At 37.6% G+C, this 19,613-nt stretch overlaps 1 protein-coding gene and 1 long non-coding RNA gene across 11 annotated transcripts in view; one reads left to right on the plus strand and one right to left on the minus strand.

Annotated features, from left to right (window-relative positions):
• The window catches only part of lrba (LPS-responsive vesicle trafficking, beach and anchor containing), a 299,224-nt gene that overhangs the window by 110,473 nt on the left and 169,138 nt on the right, over positions 1–19,613 (plus strand). The window lies entirely within an intron of this gene.
• On the minus strand, positions 9,242–10,902 carry LOC120476312 (uncharacterized). The gene is made up of 4 exons (XR_016168883.1): positions 10,615–10,902; positions 10,375–10,446; positions 9,958–10,168; positions 9,242–9,764 (listed from the first exon to the last, which is right to left on the minus strand). It is a non-coding gene; the product is annotated as an uncharacterized LOC120476312 (long non-coding RNA).

Below are 19,613 nucleotides of genomic sequence, written 5' to 3' on the forward strand. Positions count from 1 at the left end.
GGCAATGATAATTACCTATTAATTGTTATTTAAGTGAAATTACTGAACTTAAATATACAAGTTTGATAAAAATCATCATTAAAGAAGAAAATTTCAAATGGCATTTAGAGGCTTTTGCATCTGAACTCTTTATATATATATATATATATATATATATATATATATATATATAAAATATTACAATGAATATATAAAATAAAATAAAAAATATCTATATAAAATGTTTTTTTTTTCAAAATGCTGTTTAAATACAGGGGTTGGACAATGAAACTGAAACACCTGGTTTTACAACACAATAATTTGTTAGTATGGTGAGGGCCTCATTTTGCATCCAAATACAGCACCAATTCATCTTGGGAATGACAGATAGAAGTCCTTCACAGTGACCAGAGGGATTATGAGCCGTTCCTCTTCCAGAACAGTGTCCAGGTCACTATATGATGCTGGTGGACTCGCTCCTCCAAAACACCTCAATAATATTCAGATCTGGTGACTGTCAGACCATGGGAGATGTTCAACGTCACTTTCATCTTCATCAAACCCTTCTGTCACAAGTCTTGCTGTGTGTGTTGGTGCATGATCATGCTGATACACGGTTTGAGCATCAGGTGCTCGTGATCCTCCAGAAGGGTTTGGTAGTCCTCGGCAGTGTCGTGTCCATCAAATACAATCAGGATTGTCATGATATTGGAGCTAAAACCATCACTGATCCACCCGTGCTTCACTCATTGGCCAGTGTTTCAGTTTCATTGTCCAACCCCTGTATGTACCCATTGGTGACTTAAAATGCAGCCTTATTAATGAGCAAAACGTTCGGATGTTAAGCGCACCATTTAGCAGGTGCAGATTTCTTGCGTACCAACTAACATTTGGAAAATACGAATATTTTAATGAATCCGAAAATTTACGCCTGAACCACTTTACACACGATTTACACACAAATTCGTTCTGCTCGTGTTTCATGAATAAGACCCATTATGTTTGGTTATAACATCTGGATGCTCAAGTTTGATGGGGTAAATGCTCATTTTAAACAGGTTATTGTACACACGTTAATCGCCTTTCTAAACTAATGAGCTGCATTGTAACACACACATAGACAATAGCTCGCACATCATGTGCTGATCGCGCGCACACAAACATTCAGTAGCGCAGAAATGTATTGTCGACACTGGTCTGTGATTTATCAATAAAATCTGAAAAGTTCTAGCATTTAGGAATATTTCTTAAAAAATAAAACCCACAGCTTCACTTGTTGGTGCATTTGTCAGTCTTTATTAAGAGGAAATCAGTGATGTAGTTATAAAATTGCGTTTGTGGTGAGAGATTGAGGATGTGTGCATATTATATGCACTGTATTGAGTGTTTGTGATTGGGGCTAATGGAGGAAGCCATAGGGTGCCCTTAGAGGAGGAGAGTCACTGAAGTGTGTGATACTCACACACACACACACACACACACACACTCAGACACAGACACTCACATTAAGCCAGGGCTACTACAGATTTTCAGTGACTATCATTTTGCTTGAGTAAAGAGATTGTTGAATTATTCAGTATTAGCAAGGTGAGAATGTATCGTGGTGTTTACATACAAATGAGTAGCACACACATACACAAGCACTCCTTGTATCTTTTTTATTGCTTTATTTTCAGAAATAAAGCATTTCTCGTCCTCCTATAACCCTCCCTAAAGGTAATCCTGAGAGATCAGGCATCAGACGGGGCGTCAGGGGCCGCATATATTTGCAGAAGTGAGGCGTGAGGTAGGGGTCCCTCCGTGAACCCAAGCATCTAGAAAAGAGGGAATAAATGACACGCTCTAATGCACCTATTTGTCATATCTGTCACGCTGTTGTGTAATGCTAATCTAATCAAAGGGGAGAATTTGGGTTCTGCCTGAAAAAAAGCCTCCGGCCCAAAAACCCGTTCCAGTGGCGGCGCGTTGCAGGCCCTGTGCTGCAATGAAAGGGCTGCGTTGCTGCTGATTACTTCAATAAATCATCTGAACTAAATTCTTTCAAAGGGGATGCAAATGTACTTTTATTGTGGGGGAGAAATGGTGGGAAAAGGCGGCAAAGCTCAAATGAGGTTGTGAGCCCTGTTTACCCCACAGGTAATTACACAGTCTTTTGTAGGGGGATAATTTTGTTTTATGAACGTGGCAGATTTTTTTTTTTCTTTCGGAAGAAGAATCAAGAGGAACTTTGGGGTGTCTTAATCAGGACATGACACCCCTGCACAGGAAGTGCTGTTGTTGTAGACAGGAAGTAAAGCAGTCCTTTTGTTGACTGAATAGGCAATGAGAAAGGGAGGATGTTGATGGATTCGTTTTCTTTTGCTTACATTTCCTTCTTACCCCAAAATAGAAACCAGCCGGATATGGTACCGTCTGCACAAATTTTCTAATTAATATCTATGGTACAAGATGGAGTGGGTTTGGGGCTAGAGGTCAAAGGTTGGGGTCACAGACTAGTTTTTAATCACTCAGGATCAGGAGGGTTGCTCTTCTGTTAGACAGCGATTCTTAACTGCAATTTTATTGCATCTCTCTGAAATGAATCCCTTTATTCTCAACACAGGATCAATTTTCATCATCTTCTATAAGCCTGTTGTGGTTTATTGCTTTTCACTTGTGTGTTATTGATAGCTGTTCTATAAAGCTGCATTAAACATGTGGCTTTTAATTGATTTTTTATTGTAATTTCTTTTTTCATTCTTTCAGCCCTTTGTTCTTTTATATGCATGTGAAAGGATCTTATTCTGCTAACAAATCACAACTAACTCTAATGAATAAGTGTTGACACATCCTCATTATATCTGTATTATTGTTCTGTTAATGAGTATAATATGTGTGCGCGTGTGTATATATATATATATATATACACACACACACACACACACACATATGTGCACACACACACATATATATGTGTGTGTCATATATATGTATGTGTGTGTGTGTATATATATATATATATATATATATACACATGTATCATATATATGTATCATATATATGTACATGTATTGGTTAGATCCAGCATATTATCTAAAATTCTCTAATAATATTGTAATATATATATATATATATATATATGGATTATATATATAAAATATTTTGCTTTCTTATTATTAATGAATAATGTAAATAATTTTTACCAGCATTTATTTTTCTGTCTGTCCTTTTGCTATTAAAAAGCAGGAGAAAAAGCAGCATGGGTGTTTTTTCAAACTCTAATGTTATTCAAATTAATGTATAGGATTCAATACAAGTTTAGTCAGTGACATTTGTGGCATTTCAGTTAACAGAAAATGATTTTGATTTATTCCTTAGTTAAACATAAATAATACGATTTTTTTTTACCGTGGTTACAATAAGTGTTCAATGAAAAACGCCATTGTGTTTATTCGCATAGAACAGTAGTTCCGCGACAACTTTACAGTCGAAATATTACACATTTTTATGATTTCATTTATGTGCGAAAACTGCTTTAGTGGCTGTTCACATCTCGTCTAAAAACGTGGACTCCCTTGGTGTCTGTTTTGTTGTGTAATCACGAAGACGAAGAAGTTTCAGCAAAGCATAAATGGATTTTCAGCCCTTGCATTAGCTCTACTACTAGTTAATATTTATGGAGATGAGAAATAATAATACCCGCCAACTGTACTAAGATCAGATGTTCGTCCATCTTGGCTTTCGATTGGTTCAGTTGGTTCTTGTCACATGACCTGCATGATCTTTCTGCACCTGGGAAAAACAAGTGTGACAATGAGTGTCGAGATGGCGTCACTCTCTATTTGAGCACTCTTGTCGCATGTCTACATTTAAAATAACGAACTTGAGTTGACAAATTGACAGTTTACCATTCATATATTATTAGTAGTATTAATTATGAATAAATCATTTTGTGTGGTAAAATTATGCTACAAATGCTGTTGATTACGCTCGAATTGCATTGAACCTAGAACATTCTACTTTTGAGCAGAGAGAGGAGAGCAGAAGGCTACAGAAGAATGAATGTGGGTGGGATGAGAGAGGAAGGATGAGCATAAAACAACAGCTATCAAAGCATCCACTCCGTTCAGGAAATTGCGAGTGATAGGGCTTCAGATTAGGCCCTGCATATTACATGAAGATCATCTTTGAGTGTCCTCATCTTGCCATCCAAAGCATCCACGTAAAAGCCTTATGTTTCACTCGACCTAATTCTCTTTGACAACCATCACACATACACACACACTCACACACCGCTTCACTGAAGAAGATATACCACCTGCTGTTGTACTGGAGAATATCACTTAAAAAGGTTTCAGCTATTCAATAAATAATGCTGCCCCCGTGTTGAGACACTCTGACTAGGAGTAGAAGCTTGTGGATTTGATTTGTAAAGAAGCTTGTTCAGCTAAAAATATACACAAAAAGGATATTTTGTTAAATGCTACTTTATATAAGTATCAGAGAAGCAATTGCGAACGGCTCTCAGATCGGCGTTGGTTTGGAAATCATCTCATCCATCTGCTTGACAGTGGCCTCCTGATAGCTCTGAGTCTGTCAGATATATATGGGACGCGGGCAGCCGTGTTTCCCTATATCACCCATTACCGCTCAGACCTCGTGTCAGGTCATCTATTCTTTAAGACATTTATCTTCTGAATGCCTCGCACGTTGGAAAGGCTAAGGCTGCAAGAGCAAGAAACAGTATCTTCATGTGAATGTTTGCGAAAGGCTGGGCCTGCTTTGGTATTCCCTATTTCCTGTGTTGTCATTTTAGTCTTTTTTTTTTATATATATTTTTTTTTAGATTATAAACTGCTTAAAGAAATCATTTGGTTCTCTCTATATTTTGATCAGCAGCGTTTCACATCTGCTGTCCTGATATTGTTGATGATCATGACCAGGGAGTCTTTAATGTAGAGTTAACCTGTTAAACAGATGGGCACCTTCGTCAGTCAATACATACTGGAGACACTGACTTCCCCCTGAGCACTTGGCATTTCTTAACCTCTGACCTTTAGGAAGAGGATGGAGAGTGGCCAGTGGCTCAAGAGTTTAACCCCCTGGAGTCACAGTGACTCTGGGATCAATACTCACAGGGAGAGGGAAAGTAAGAGGAATCGATCGGTCGACTGTCCAGTGACTGTTCACGGGATCTCTTCATCATTTCTCAAATGCGCACTGACTCCAGGCCAAGAAGCTTCAGTGTAAAAGTTCTTATAATAGTTCTTATGTAAGTGTTGCAGTGATTTGGTTTCCCCCCCATTAGCTTTGAGTATCATTCAAAAGATATGCATCTTAATCCTGTGATCGCCTTCAGCCGATCCTGCTTAAACTCAGGGCCAATGTTTTTTTTTTTTTATACAGCAAAGGTTTATTAAGAGTAAATAATTGGCAACTGTAAGCATTCTCTACTTTATAGAATCATATGAGACTGTAATTTAACTGATTATGCCCGTTTGTTTTGAAAATATACCCATTAATACGAGTATGAATTGTAAAGGTGTCTGTTTTTAAGAGTCATTACGGTAATTCTTCTTACTCGCTGCGCAGTTGGAGATGGAGAGGATAAACATAGCAAATTGATGTAAAAAAATGAATTAAACAACAAAAACGCTGAATATATTCGTCATTCAAAAAGGAAAACCGACGCTGCTGGCTGCAGATACACATACCGTATACAAAGCAGCACATGCTTACCATTTTGAATATCAATCCTGCTTAACGCTTTCTTTATTCCACTCCTCTCATATTAATATTGAAATATTCGCCAAGGAATACTTCTATCTTTACCATTTTGACTTCTTTGCTTACTGTTTTGCTTTTATTCGCATGCTCGGACTCTTTCACTAAGCCGAACAGTCATTCAGAGTTCTCTCTTTCACCAACGGCCCGACAAAGCCAAACAAAGCCAACGAGGACTATTTTCAAACCGTGCGAAACACACCGAGGAAACTTAGTCGGCTGACGCACAAAAACTGCCGACGGCCGACCGTCAGCTTGATGTGTTCCAGGTTTTAGTCGGGATGTATGTTTATTTACAGAGCTGTATATATGTAGATCAATAACAGACCTTCAATACCTGCACTGGCTCTTTACATGGTCTCTTATTGATATTGGCTTATATTATATATACACACACACTCACACACACACACTAAAACAAGACTAAGCCTCAATCCCAATTACCCCTTGGCCCTATCTCGTTTTGCGCGTTCACGTCTAGGTGTCGGGAGTCCCGATTCTTGTTGCGATCAAGGGGTAGGATCAGAGCCCGTCTGACGGAGAGCCTTGGCACTTCCTATTAGTCCCGTTGTGTATCATCTTGGTTGCAGTTCCATTAGAATTCCACTGGAGGTGATCGCGGGCGAGAGCAGAATGAATGGGACTCTATGGGGCTAAACGGCTAAATGTGTCTCTTTCACCTGCTTGTCGTTAAATTTACATAGATTTTATTGTTGATTCCACAAGTTCAATATAGATTATAGGCCAAAAGTCGAATGAACGAGTACTTATGTCCTTCTGATTTCTTACAGGTTAGGCTGTTGTTGGCCGGAACCCGCTAGCATTCTGCTATTGTGTGACGTCATCACATTTTTGAACGGATTTTTAGAACAGATTAGTGAACTTAAAAATGCAATTTTCAGCTGAGTGTATTTTCTTAGCCCTCCCTTTTGAATGCAATTTTCAAATTACTTGACAAAAGATTAAATCCTGAGAAAAGTGGATTTCTGGGGGTGAAACCCCATTGACTCCCATTCATTCTGCACTCGACCGCGAGCGCCCCCGCATGGACAGAGACGCGTTACTGCAGCCAGTCCAGAACCCGGAAGTAACCAGCCTGTGCCAGGTAGGATGAAGGGGTAGGGCTACATAGCCCTCGAAACGGAGATTTTTCAGAGGCACACTCCAAACGGGGGGCTACGAGACAGGTCGCAGAATACATCGCAAATCACTGGCGCAAACGGTTAAACATTTAAATATAGTGCCAGATGATACCACCATGCACTTTATTTACTCTTACAATAATACTATAGTCATTTAAATTAAGAAATTGTATAATAAATTACCTTTCCGAAACATAAAAGACATATATTTCGAGGAAGCAATGTTATAATCATCATGTTTCCTCAAAGTTAAGAGCAGCTGCGCTGATTGTCAGTCGTTGTCAGGGAGAAATCCTGTAAAAAACTCTAACGGCAGAGCCATCGCCGACGACTGATGACGTATCAGGTTCATGAAGGGTTTTTCCATTTGGTAGGGGCATATTTCAACCCCTTGGCCCTTGTAACTCTGTTTTAAGGGCCAAGGTTTACACTAGGAAACAAGGGTTAGGGCCAAGGGGTGAATTGGGATTGAGCCTAACACCGTGTCCTAACTACACACGCCGCGACATGCGATAAAAGGTATCTTTTCCATGTTAATCAGAGTTTTTGTCCTAACCAGACGGGACGGCGAAACGCGAAGTTTCTAATTTAGAAACGGTTCTTATTTCTGCGACGTCGCGGCTGACAGAATGAAGAAATTACACTGGTTATGAGTAGCTACACATTATTTATTTTTAGTTAAAAATAGGTCACTGTGCCACAAGCGATAACGGATAATTTACCTCAGATTTTGAAAGCTTATAATATAGCGTTCAAAATGAATTCTATGCAAACATACAACTGTACTTCATAACAAAATTAGTCAATGACTATATTTTGTTAATGTTTTGATTTTTAATAATGTTACTTCTTGATTTGATTATGTCCTTACCCATTTCCAATGTGAGTGCGTCGCGTGAAGTTAGGACACGGTATAAGACTAAAAAAGACACTAAGGATTTATCGCTTGAGCAGTTTTGGAAGTTGTTATGGATATATTTATCTAAGTTTTTAATAAGAACAATCTTTGTGTCAGTGCTGATATTAGTGTTAAAATATCTGTCATCAGTATCGGCCTTACATTTCCTGACCGGTGCACTACTAAGAGATTGGTTTTGCTCATTTTCACAAATCACGCCCAATAAAGCAGGATTACCAATTTTTCAGGGAAAATATGAGAGAAAAACAGTTACCTTTCGAAATTGAAATGTACAAACATTATAAACACCACAGTAAAAACATCTGCACACATCAGGGTGCAAGTGAGCTCTGGCCAGCAAGCTTTCTGACTACGATTGACTACTTCAAAGAATTGGTTTAGGACTTAAAACTGGCCATTTAAAATGAAAAGCTATTCAGGGACATACAGTATGCGCTTGAAGTTCAGTGCAGACTGTTTGGTCTCGTTTAGTGCTGCCATTTTTAACTTTTCAAGTTCCATAAACGTCGCAGACCTGAAGAGGAATGTGGTTGAACCTGAGGTTGAATCTTTCTCCCTCCCCATCTCACAGTCAGACCTGGTCCCCGCTGAGAGGCATAACATATACGTAAGGTTCAAGCGCAGGCCCAGGCCACGTGTTGTCTTTCCCCCTCTCCCTCCTCCACCCCAGACAACGACACACGAGGGTCTCCGTGCCGGTGGATAACATTGCTCTCAGCATTCTTTGAACACAGGGTTCCGTTGAGGCCCAGAGAAAACACTCTAACACCAACTGGCACTTAATTCTGCCGGCGCCCTGCCGATGCGAGCTATGCGTCCGGAGACGGGGCTCTTCCTGACAGGAAGTGAGAGGGAACGGCATGAGGAAAGCTTACGACTTGAGTGACTTTTAATTCACTCTCTGACTGCAATATAGTTGGCCGGGAAAGAGACATGTTATTGAGGCAAATGTTTTTTTGTTTTTTTTTTAAATGGTGCCGATGGACTAACGGTCCTTCATGCTAGCTTTTTCCTTTAACTGTTGAAGATCCTTGTAGTACCCAGATAGCAAATTGGCCTTGGGCCGGATCTGGCTTAATTTCGGCTGAGATTTTGGCCCACATACCGCATGGAATTACGGGCCAAGGTTGGCCCAAGTGCTGTTTGCCGTAAGTCAACCAGATCAAAGCCGTGAGCAAACCAAAACTCGCCCAGAGCTTTGCAGTGTACCCAGATATTACCCAGAACTGGGCCAAAACAACGCCGTACTCCCCATATGTCAGCCAGACAAAAGCCAAACTGCCACCACCTTTAGGCCAGAACTCAGCCACATCTTATCCAGAAGCTGCAGAAAACAGCCATAACTGGGCCAATATTATACCAGAGTCCCCAAAACTGAACCAGAAATTATTCCTGTGTAAAACAAGGTATAATATAAAAAAAAATGACACTACAGAAATGCAAAGAACAATATTTTATTGAGAAGGGAAGAAAATCTCAGCCAGATAAAAGGATAAACAACAAAATACAAGCCAATACTAGAGTAAGACAAAACAAAATATAACTATAATTCACATTACAAGAATAATAAAAAGACAGCAATAAATTAAAATGTTACAAAAATGTGTATGTGGCATTCTTAAATAATGAGATACAAAAATTAACAAAAATATGTTGGCCGAGAGATCTCAAAGTCCTGCAACAGAAGAAAACATGCAAACAAGAAAAACACCAGCAAGTCAAGACATCAGTTTCACAACACACATGCTGCAAATACAATGCAAACAATAAATAATAATAAAAATAAAAACAATGAACACCATTGTCGAGTAGATATTTGTTGGTCGGACATTTGGAGAGCATTTATGTATTTGGTTGTGTTTTAGCATATGTGATAAAGATGTTCTTATTTTACAGGGGTTTTTTTCTGTTTGCATCCATTTTCTTCTGTTGCAGAATGTTGAGACCTCTCAGCCACCGTACTAAAAAGCAACAGAAACCAAGCAATACATTAAATTCATACAAACAGTAAAGCAAAAGTGTAAATGTGTCATGCATGCCACACCACCACTGCTATGACACATGCTATAGTATCCTTACACTAACAGTGAATATGTGATGAAAAATACTAAATGAAATCTTACATCTTATTAAAAATACTAAATGAAATCTTACATCTTATTAATCGGTCATCACTTGAGAGGCTTTTTCTCTGTGGTCTGGGTGTTTCATGATGCCATGGTGACTGTATTGCCTGTCTGTGAGACTGTAAAGTTAAATCCTGTTGCCTGCGATGTTCTGTGAGGTCTTGTGAACTTCTCTACTTGCCATGGCTGCAGTAGCCTCCTCATCGGGGTCATTTTCATCCATTAGTCGCCTGTTTCATCTTTAGGAAAGGTACATTTTTTTAATGATTACTAAATTTGATTAAGAAAGTGTGGTATGGTCATGTAAAGACTATTCAGTGACAAATTCCCTTTTTGCAATTCAAAAAGAAATGTGCATTATAATGTGTTAAACTGCACAAATATATAAGGACCTGTAAGAAAGGTCTATGTTAATGAATTAACGTTAAAAAATAATCAATCTTACTTTATTTTCCGTTTTGGTGGCCTCAGAAAGATCAGCTGTTGTTCAGCAAGAAGCAGCTTCCGATGTTCTTCACTATAATGTTAATTTTCAATGAAAAACAGAATTCAAACATCAATTCTATTTCCTCTCCAACATAAAAACACATAAAATCCAACCACACAAACCCCCCAAAAATCGTATCTAGTAATGCGCTATAGATTAAAATCCACGTGTTAAGATAGTGAAAAACTATTAACTTACCTTGATCATGTATTAAAACTTCAAAAGATAAAACCAACACAGCGTGATTGTCGAAGTTAGAACAACTAACTTAGTTATTTGAATTTCACCGCGACTGCGTTGAGTTGCTGAATAGCTGCTACGCAACTTCCGGATCCTCTGGTAGGCGGGATGGTGTCACTGGGTGCATTCTGGGAAAAGTAGTCTTTTTGCAAAGCGGATTTAACACTGTACATGTAAATCAACTACAATTTCCATGATGCATTGCAAACCAGATTGTATCAGCAGCCACAGACGTCGCATCGACTGCCGCGTGGTTTGCTCACACTGCTCTAAAAACACGCAAGTTTCCCGGAGATTTTTAAAAACAGAACGTTTTATTTAACCGATTTCAATGGTTTACGTGGAGAACATAAATGTTTCTTCTCCAAATACTTACAATAGGCTATGTATAGGATATTTTATGGAGATTATATAATTTTTTTATTGAGGAATTGTGAAAACTCAAAGCATGGGTGGTTTTTGCTTCAAAAAATCATAGTTTAACCATGGGTTTTTGTAGTACATCTGTAGGCTACCTAATAAATTCCCCAAAAAGTGAATTTTTGTGTGTGTGTGTGTGTGTGGCATATTGATTACCATTTGGATAACCACAAAGTACTCTTTCAGTTCCATTCAATCTTTTGTCTATGCTGCAGACTGAACCATTTGTCTTCAGTCATTTTGCAAACATCTTTTTTTTTCATTCTGCAATCTGCACATTATCACCTCCTTAACCCCCCCATTAAAATAATCTTGCCAATAGAATAATCAAGGCTTCTTTCCTTAAAACCTGCCTACTTATGTGTAAAAGAGAACTATTTGCATACATATCTATATGTATTTTTAACTAGGTCTATAACAAACTTATTTCATTTTATTATTTTTAACAAAATTAACCCTATTTATGAGGTTGCATTATAATTATGTCTAAAATATGAACCAATTTAACACCACATCTTACACGGCTATTTTACAGTACAGCACTTTCATGAGGTCTGTTATTTGCTCAGCCAACCAAAACCCAACCAGATCTCAGCCAAAAATTTCCTTATTCTGGCAGACCGAACTCAAGCCAAAGCTTAGCCAAACAGATACAATTTGATTTGTTTCTTTTGGTTAGCCAGACTCCAGCCAGAGCTTAGCCTAGTACTGTTTGACACAAGAGTGTGAAAAAAACAGTGCCAGAATTAAGCCAGAAGTGCCGAATATAAGCCAGACTCGGCCCAGACTTTGTTGCTATCTGGGTAGCTTGATGTTTATCTGGTAAACCTCATTCAGAATCTCCTTCCTTATATACTCTCTTTGTGTCGCTATTTACTTACATGGATATGTGTATTTACAAAATCATATTATCACTATGTACATTCTCACTATGTGCTGAATATATAATAATCATTGTTTCTTTAGCCCATGAAGGAAAACAACAAGATTTATGTATGCTATTATCATTCCTGTCAAGTCAAATTTCCTCCTAAACTTTCAATAGAGAGAAGAAAAAAAGCACTTTTTTTAAAATAAATGAGCAGTTTTTGGAAATCTTTTGACACCTCCAAGCCCTGCTCATTGTAAGGAAGCTTCTAATAACATCTGTTTAACCACAATCCTCTATGGTCTTTAAATGTAGTCAGAGTAAATATTTGCTCCCCTTGTAAAGTCTCCTTGTGTGGAGTGTCCTCACAGAAACACAGGCCCTTGGCCGTTTGGGATTGTGTGTTTGCTTTAGAAGAGATAACATCTGAGAACATGCACTGGACTTGTAGAGCATTCTGCTTGTCACATCAGTAAATTAAGCTGTCTGGACCTGCTGTCAGATGCCATTTTGATATTACGATGAGTTGATTGAAGTGGACCTTAACAAGTGGAAGTTTTAGCGCTGCAACATTAAGCTAACTTGAGGGACAATAAAAAAATTAAAAGTAAAAATAGATAATCAAGAATATTAAAATAAAAAATAATACAACTAATTGGGCAATATTAAAATAAATAATAAAAATGTTTTTAAAAAAAATCTATATCAAAATTAATTATTACACAAAATATTTTTCTGAAGATACAAAGGAAGATATTTTGTCTTTTAAAATAATATTAAATGAAGTATGCTGACATACAATAATGTAATAATGCAAGTTGTAACACAACTATTCCACAAATTAAATCTACAAAATTGAAATTGTAAAATAAAAATCTATAAAATCAAGCTTTAAGATTAGATTTTAAAGAACACAGAGGTCAATTAAAAAAAATGTAGTTTGGAGCATAAAAAGAAAATGCACTTTTCCTAATGTATGCAAGTGCAATGGATGGATAGGTACATGGATGTAGGTTACAAGATTAAATTAAAAGACCGAGACTGTGGAGCCAACCACACAAAACCTTGTATGCAAGTAAATGCATCTTAAAATATGCACAAATCTTAATAAGATTACTTGTCTGTCAGGATTCTAGCTGCATAATTTTGTCAGTGTTGATTTTAAGACCACATAACATTGCAAATATAGATACTTTATGGAAACATTATTTTTTGGTTTTGCCTGCAAGTAATAGAACACTGAAGTATTACTAGAATCTCTTTCCGTCGTTCAAAGCTGTACAGTAGCCACTTTTCTGTCATAAATCGCCTTGTGCTCTGTGGACAAGCCGTAACGTAAACTTCTGCTCGTTATGATCTGAAACAGCACTCTTACATGTGACGGATAATTTTTTTGTTTCATCTGAGCTTCAATTCCCCAGCCTGCAGAAAACAAACAAATACTTGTGATTATAACTGATGGGTTGGAAACTGTAGAGCGACTTGTTTATTTTCAATGAACGAAGCCAAACGCCATGCACATTTCCTTGTCTTACCATTGTGGATGAGGCAAAACATTACATTGCAGGTCTGCGTTGTTTCATTTGTGTTTCAGTTGTGTTTTAGTTTGAGGGCAATTACATTCTCTTGATCAGCAGTGATTAGTAATTCAGCGCCACGGTAATTATCATGGCAAAACTAAACAAAAGAATGCCTCATTGGATGACTTCTCTATGAAATCTAAAACTTATGTTGTTTGTGTGTCTCAGAAGAAAATTACTTTTGCTTTATAAATACTGTGTGTGTGTATATATATATATATATATATATATATATTATTCAATTAAAGCATTTTTTTTGTGATCAACTCTTTATTGTCTTTATTAAACAAAGATAACACAAACATCTACATAAAAAAATAAATAAATAATAATAAAATAGGACAGGCAAGGGGGGGCAACAGACACATCAAGAAATGTACAGTATGACAGAGAACACAATATAAAAATATATATACATACAATCATTCCTTTATATAATCCAAAATTTTGGAAGAAAAACATTGCCATGCACCAACAGTACTGGGTTTAGCCTTGTTAATTCGTGCTGTTGTACATCCACAAGTCACTATTTTGTGGAGGCTATGAATCCAATGAGTTTTTGCACACATGTGTGGAGTAAACCAGTTCTGTATTATTGTCTTCTTCGCAGCTGTAAACCCAGCAAACAACATTCTTTTTTGCAACAAAGTTATACAGGAGTCAGAATTGTCATTGAGAAGACATAAACCTGGATTAGGCAGGTAATCAATTTGTATTAAGGAGGATTGAACCAAGTTTACATTATCCCACATGTTGGCAACAACTGGACACTCCCAAAACATATGAAGAAAGGTACCAGACGATAGAGTGTTACAAATTTGGCAGTTAAAAGTTGATTGTAGTTTCATTTTGAACCTCTTGTAAGGGGTTATGTATGCTCTATGGATGACTTTGTAATTAAAGCATTCATTTAAAGTATAAGGAATATGTTTGGTATGTTCACACATGCTCACACTATCCTGACGCAGATGCCACCAAGTTCTTTGTAAGAGCGTCACCAGGTCTCTCTCTCTCTCTCTCTCTCTCTCTCTCTCTATCTCTCTCTCTCTCTCTCTCTCTCTCTCTCTCTCTCTCTCTCTCTCTCTCTCTCTCTCTCTCTCTCTCTCTTTTGCTCTCCCTCTGCATTCCCTTCACTCTGTATTACAAGCTTCTGTTTTCATCACATAGACTTGCATGATGTAGATCTCTTCATCGCTCAAAAATGAGGACTATATAACTGATTTAAATAATGTAATACAAATCATGATTAATCACATCTATTATTAGGAGCACCTGTTCAGTTTCTCATTAATGCAATTATCTAATCAACCAATCCACCACAAATAGAAAAAAGGGGCTACAATTTGCAAGAGCTCACCAAAATTGGACAGTTGAAGACTGGAAAAATGTTGCATGGTCTGATGAGTCTCGATTTCTGTTGAGATGGAAGAGTAATAATTTGATGTTAACAGAATGAGACCATGAATCCACCATGCCTTGTTACCACTGTGCAGGCTGGTGGTGGGGGTGTAATGGTGTGGGGGATGTTTTCTTGGGACACTTTAGGCCCCTAAGTGCCAACTGGGCATCACTTAAATGAGCCTACCTGAGCATTGTTTCTGACCATGTCCATCCCTTAATGGCCACCATGTACCCATCCTCTGATGGCTACTTCCAGCAGGATAATGCACCATGTCACAAAGCTCGAATCATTTCAAATTGGTTTCTTGAACATGACTATGAGTTCACTGTACTAAAATGGCCCCCACAGTCACCAGATCTCAACCCAATAGAGCATCTTTGGGATGTGGTGGAATGGGAGCTTTATGGGATGTGCATCCTACAAATCTCCATCAACCGCATGATACTATCCCATCAATATGGGTCAACATTTCTAAAGAATGCTTTCAGCACCTTGTTGAATCAATGCCACATAGAATTAAGGCAGTTCTGAAGGCGAAAGGGGGTCAAACACAGTATTAGCCTGGTGTTCTTAATAATCCTTTAGATGACTGTATATAGATAATATGTAGATATGATAACACATTTAGATAATATTTACTTGAAAACATGTCCAGAATCAGTGTACCAGAAGTCTTGTTTATATACCTGAGCATCAATAAAAGTGAAACTGGCATTTTACGCATGTGTGGTTGGATGGATTTGACCTTGAACAAGTGTTCCCTATATGCTAGTCTTTTTTGTTTTATCGAGACTGGAGGAAACAGGTCAATTATGTCCTTGATGAAGAGTCCTTATGACCGGTTTGAATCACAGTGGCTATCGTTACAAGTTTATCTTTACGATACAAACTTTCCCAGGCATTGTTTGTGTGGCTGATAAAAGTCATGTTCTATCTTAGGACACAATCCTGGTCTTGATGACATGAATGGATCAGCGTGAGTGGTTGCTGTAATGACAGGACCAGGGCAGAGGTGGCTGGGTTGTAGAAGCACCTCTCTTAGGTCAGGGTCAGAGTTGAAAGGTCACAAATGGCTAGCTGTATCCACTCATCAGGTCAGAATGGAAACTGCATTGGATACCATAAAACCGTATCAGGGCCCTATCACAATGACTGGTTGAAATCCAATAACCGTCAGCCTTGTCCCCAACGCACAGCACTGATCGTTAAGGCTTTTTGATTGGGGTCATTGCTTCCTTTAATTAAAGAATAATGCCTTTCCCTCACCCATCAAACATTCATTTATCTTTGTAGTGAAAATTTATTTTTTGTGCTTGGTTGATGACAGCCGCTAAAATGTGTTTTCTCCTAACAAAATATCCTAGTATATATGCAGTTTCTCCCAAAAATGTAATCTAATGAACTTTAGTTGGCTATTTGGTCTGAAAAAACACCTTCCTGTTTTCTCTTACTGCACAATTTTCCTTTCGACTTCTTCTTTTGATCTTATAAAATGTATTGTAACACCCAAAATTGATACAGTCGATATGGAATAAAAAATAAATAAAATAAGAAATGGCGTTTTATTCAGTTTCTGTAAAAAGGAACGTGTTCTTCTATCCCAAATTTATCAGATTTTTTTTTTACTGTGGCACTCTCAGAACATTCTGTTGGTTTTCTCTATGCTGTTTGTTTGAGACTGGACTTGACCAATTGTAGGAAGTGTCAAATAGTTCCTTTTTGAAAATAATTATTTAGCAATTCCATTTGTTAATGTGAGTGGTATAGAATTTACAATCTTTTCCTACCTTTCTTATTGGTTTGCTGTATTGACTCTGTTTAGATGATGTATACTGTAGATGGTTTAGTAAACTAATGGTGAGTAATGAGTAACCAAACATAGCTTGCTGTCTGAAAACTGATGTAAGATTTACTTAAAGGTGCTATATGTAACTTTTCTTCTAAAATGAATCTTTTATATTGCGTGTTTTTGAAGGGGTTGTAATTAGTGTTGGGCGATATGCTCCATTTTCATATCGTCCTATCGTCAGCCTGTGAGATCGGCGATACACGATATTATCGTGAGGGGGCGGGGCTAACTTATTTGATTATTAACTTGATTATTCAGCCTACTCATTAATTTGCTTGTTTTATTAGCCTACTTCTTTTTATATACGAGAATCTTTTTTCTATTTTGCTAGCAAAGGTGGAGTGTTTATTAATAGGATCAGGTTATTTCCTGGTATAGTGAGGTAAAAAAAAGAGATCCTAATCCTTTTGTTTGTCAACGGGAAATTTACGGACACATTAGCCTATTTTCATGCCGTTACATGCAGCATTTTGACTAGGGCCTATTTCTGCACGAGATGAAAACACGTTTTAATAATTTCTTGGGTCAGAAAAAGTCGGAGTTTGCGATATGTGTCCCCCTACCAGTGCGCTCTCTGCGCACTTCACATGCGCACTTCAGTAAGCACGAAGTACGCGGGTTAATGTGTTTTAAATGCCGGGAGAAACAAGAGCAAGGGCCAAACGTCTAGCTGAGTCGATCGGTTTATACTTATACTTATGACTTGACTCAGATAATTAAGGAAACGTTTACATGACCACATGCATTGTCAAGTTTATTCAACATAATCAGGTTAAGAACGTCGTTGCATGTAAACGCGCTTAATCTCTGAAAGTGAAAGTAAAAACGGACTGCTTTCGGCATCTGCATTAACGCCGCGTTCCCTCAGAGACGACGATGATAACGGTAACTAATAATACTATTTAAGTGATATTATTATTAATACTATTTAGTAATTGTATTGTTTTTAGTGTTGGTGTCATTAAACGTTTTGTTAATGTGTTACGGAAACAAATACTGACGAACAACGATGCCGTTTTCATCTTGGATCTGTAGGAAATTGAATTTTGCGTCTGTTAAAACGAGCACACTTGATAATTTGTGAATGGATCACCTTGCAATTATATTTTGATGTGGGATGTTTTTTAGTCTGTTTTAAAAACATTCTCTTAGAGGAGTCCTCATTAGTGCGTGTCGGTGTTGTTGCAATTGTTATGAGGTGATGTCGTTGTAAATTTAGGCAAGGCAAATTAATTGTAGTTCCTAATATTCATTTAATAACAATAATAGCTTTATAATAATAATAATAATAATAGGCCTAATAATAATAATAATTTAATACATTATGGTAAAACGAGCCAATTATCGTATTGATATCGTCAAAGGCATCTGCCATCGGCGATATGTCAGACTATCGTCGATACACGATACTATCGTCTATCGGCACAACCCTAGTTGTAATCACACATTACAATGATCCACTTTGTCAGGTTTTGCTATTACCTCTGAATGCCAGTATTCCTATTTCTATGTGAAATCTCCAGGTCGGATTTTCTGCAAAATCCATCGGATGTGAGTGTGAAGTGCATGCGCGCTCCCGAGTCTCTCTCCTTTTTATATAGAGTCTATGCGACGGCACTGCAGCTGACGACATGGAGTCTGATAACACTAAAAAACGACCTGCCTCCAGCACAACACTCAACACAAACTCCACATAAATATAAAAAACAAAACAAAAATTTATCCTCTGAAGCTCTTCAGGCCAAACGTGAATCGGATCGACTTAGGACGATCAACATCGGCAGATCGTTTTAATTTTATGGAGAGACCTCCGGAAGTTTTCAGATATGTTGAAATAATGGTAAACTGTTATGACATAGCAAGGCAAACTACAACATACATGAGACATGAAATGAATACAAAAGACTGTTTCAGGATAACAAAAAGTGAGTACTTTAGGATGTAACTTTTATGTACTAGATCTACTGTTTAATGTCACTCATCTCACTACTATCATATTGTTTATAATACACATTTCCAGACACGTTCAGTACAGTAATGTTACTTCCTACGGTCTTACTGTTACACTGAAATTGTTCAGTCTAGCGTTAGTTCACTAACCGTTTTCGTTATCATATTATGCATTCACCTATGTTGACATTGCTGATTGTGAAAGATACACAAATAATTGCCTTATGCTAGATAACACCACAAATGTAACGTTATCATGGTACGAGCATGGAGCATTTGTTCAACGTCAAGCTGATAAAAGTAGCCTATTATTGTAATGTTACAGTGGGGGTTTACATGAGTTTCCAGCATGTTGTGTGATGCTTTCTCCGGTGTGTTGAAAGTCTCAGTGTGGCCGTGTACCGTGAGTGCCCTTCTGTTCGAGCACGAGCGCTCTCGTAAAAATTGGTTGCAATCTGAAACATCACCGATAGAGGCCACTAAAAAAATACATATAGCACCTTTAAATATGCTTCCTTAAATATTTATGTTGGAGATTCCAAAGTAATGGGAATTAACAGCTGTTATAGTAACAAAGCCTCTGCAATATATAAAGCCTTCACATATTGCCATTTTAAAATTTTGTTTATTTTGGTTTCAGGCTCACTTTTCTTCTCCCAGAGGATGGTGAAACATTTCCTGCTTAATGAGCAAGTAGATTTGCCTGGTTTCGTTTTTAATTTATGACCTTAAAAATATTGCAGGGTATTAAAAAATAAATCATCATCATTATGAAATGATTGCTTGGGTTGCACCTCTACTTAGAAGCACTCTCTGTTGGCCGAAACAAATGAGACTTTAGGGTTGGACCGTTACCCTCATGTCTGCATGATACAGTCTTGAAAAGAG

This window comes from Pimephales promelas, chromosome 6 (assembly GCF_988280905.1).
Source record: "Pimephales promelas chromosome 6, fPimPro1.hap1.1, whole genome shotgun sequence".
Lineage (NCBI taxonomy): Eukaryota > Metazoa > Chordata > Actinopteri > Cypriniformes > Leuciscidae > Pimephales > Pimephales promelas.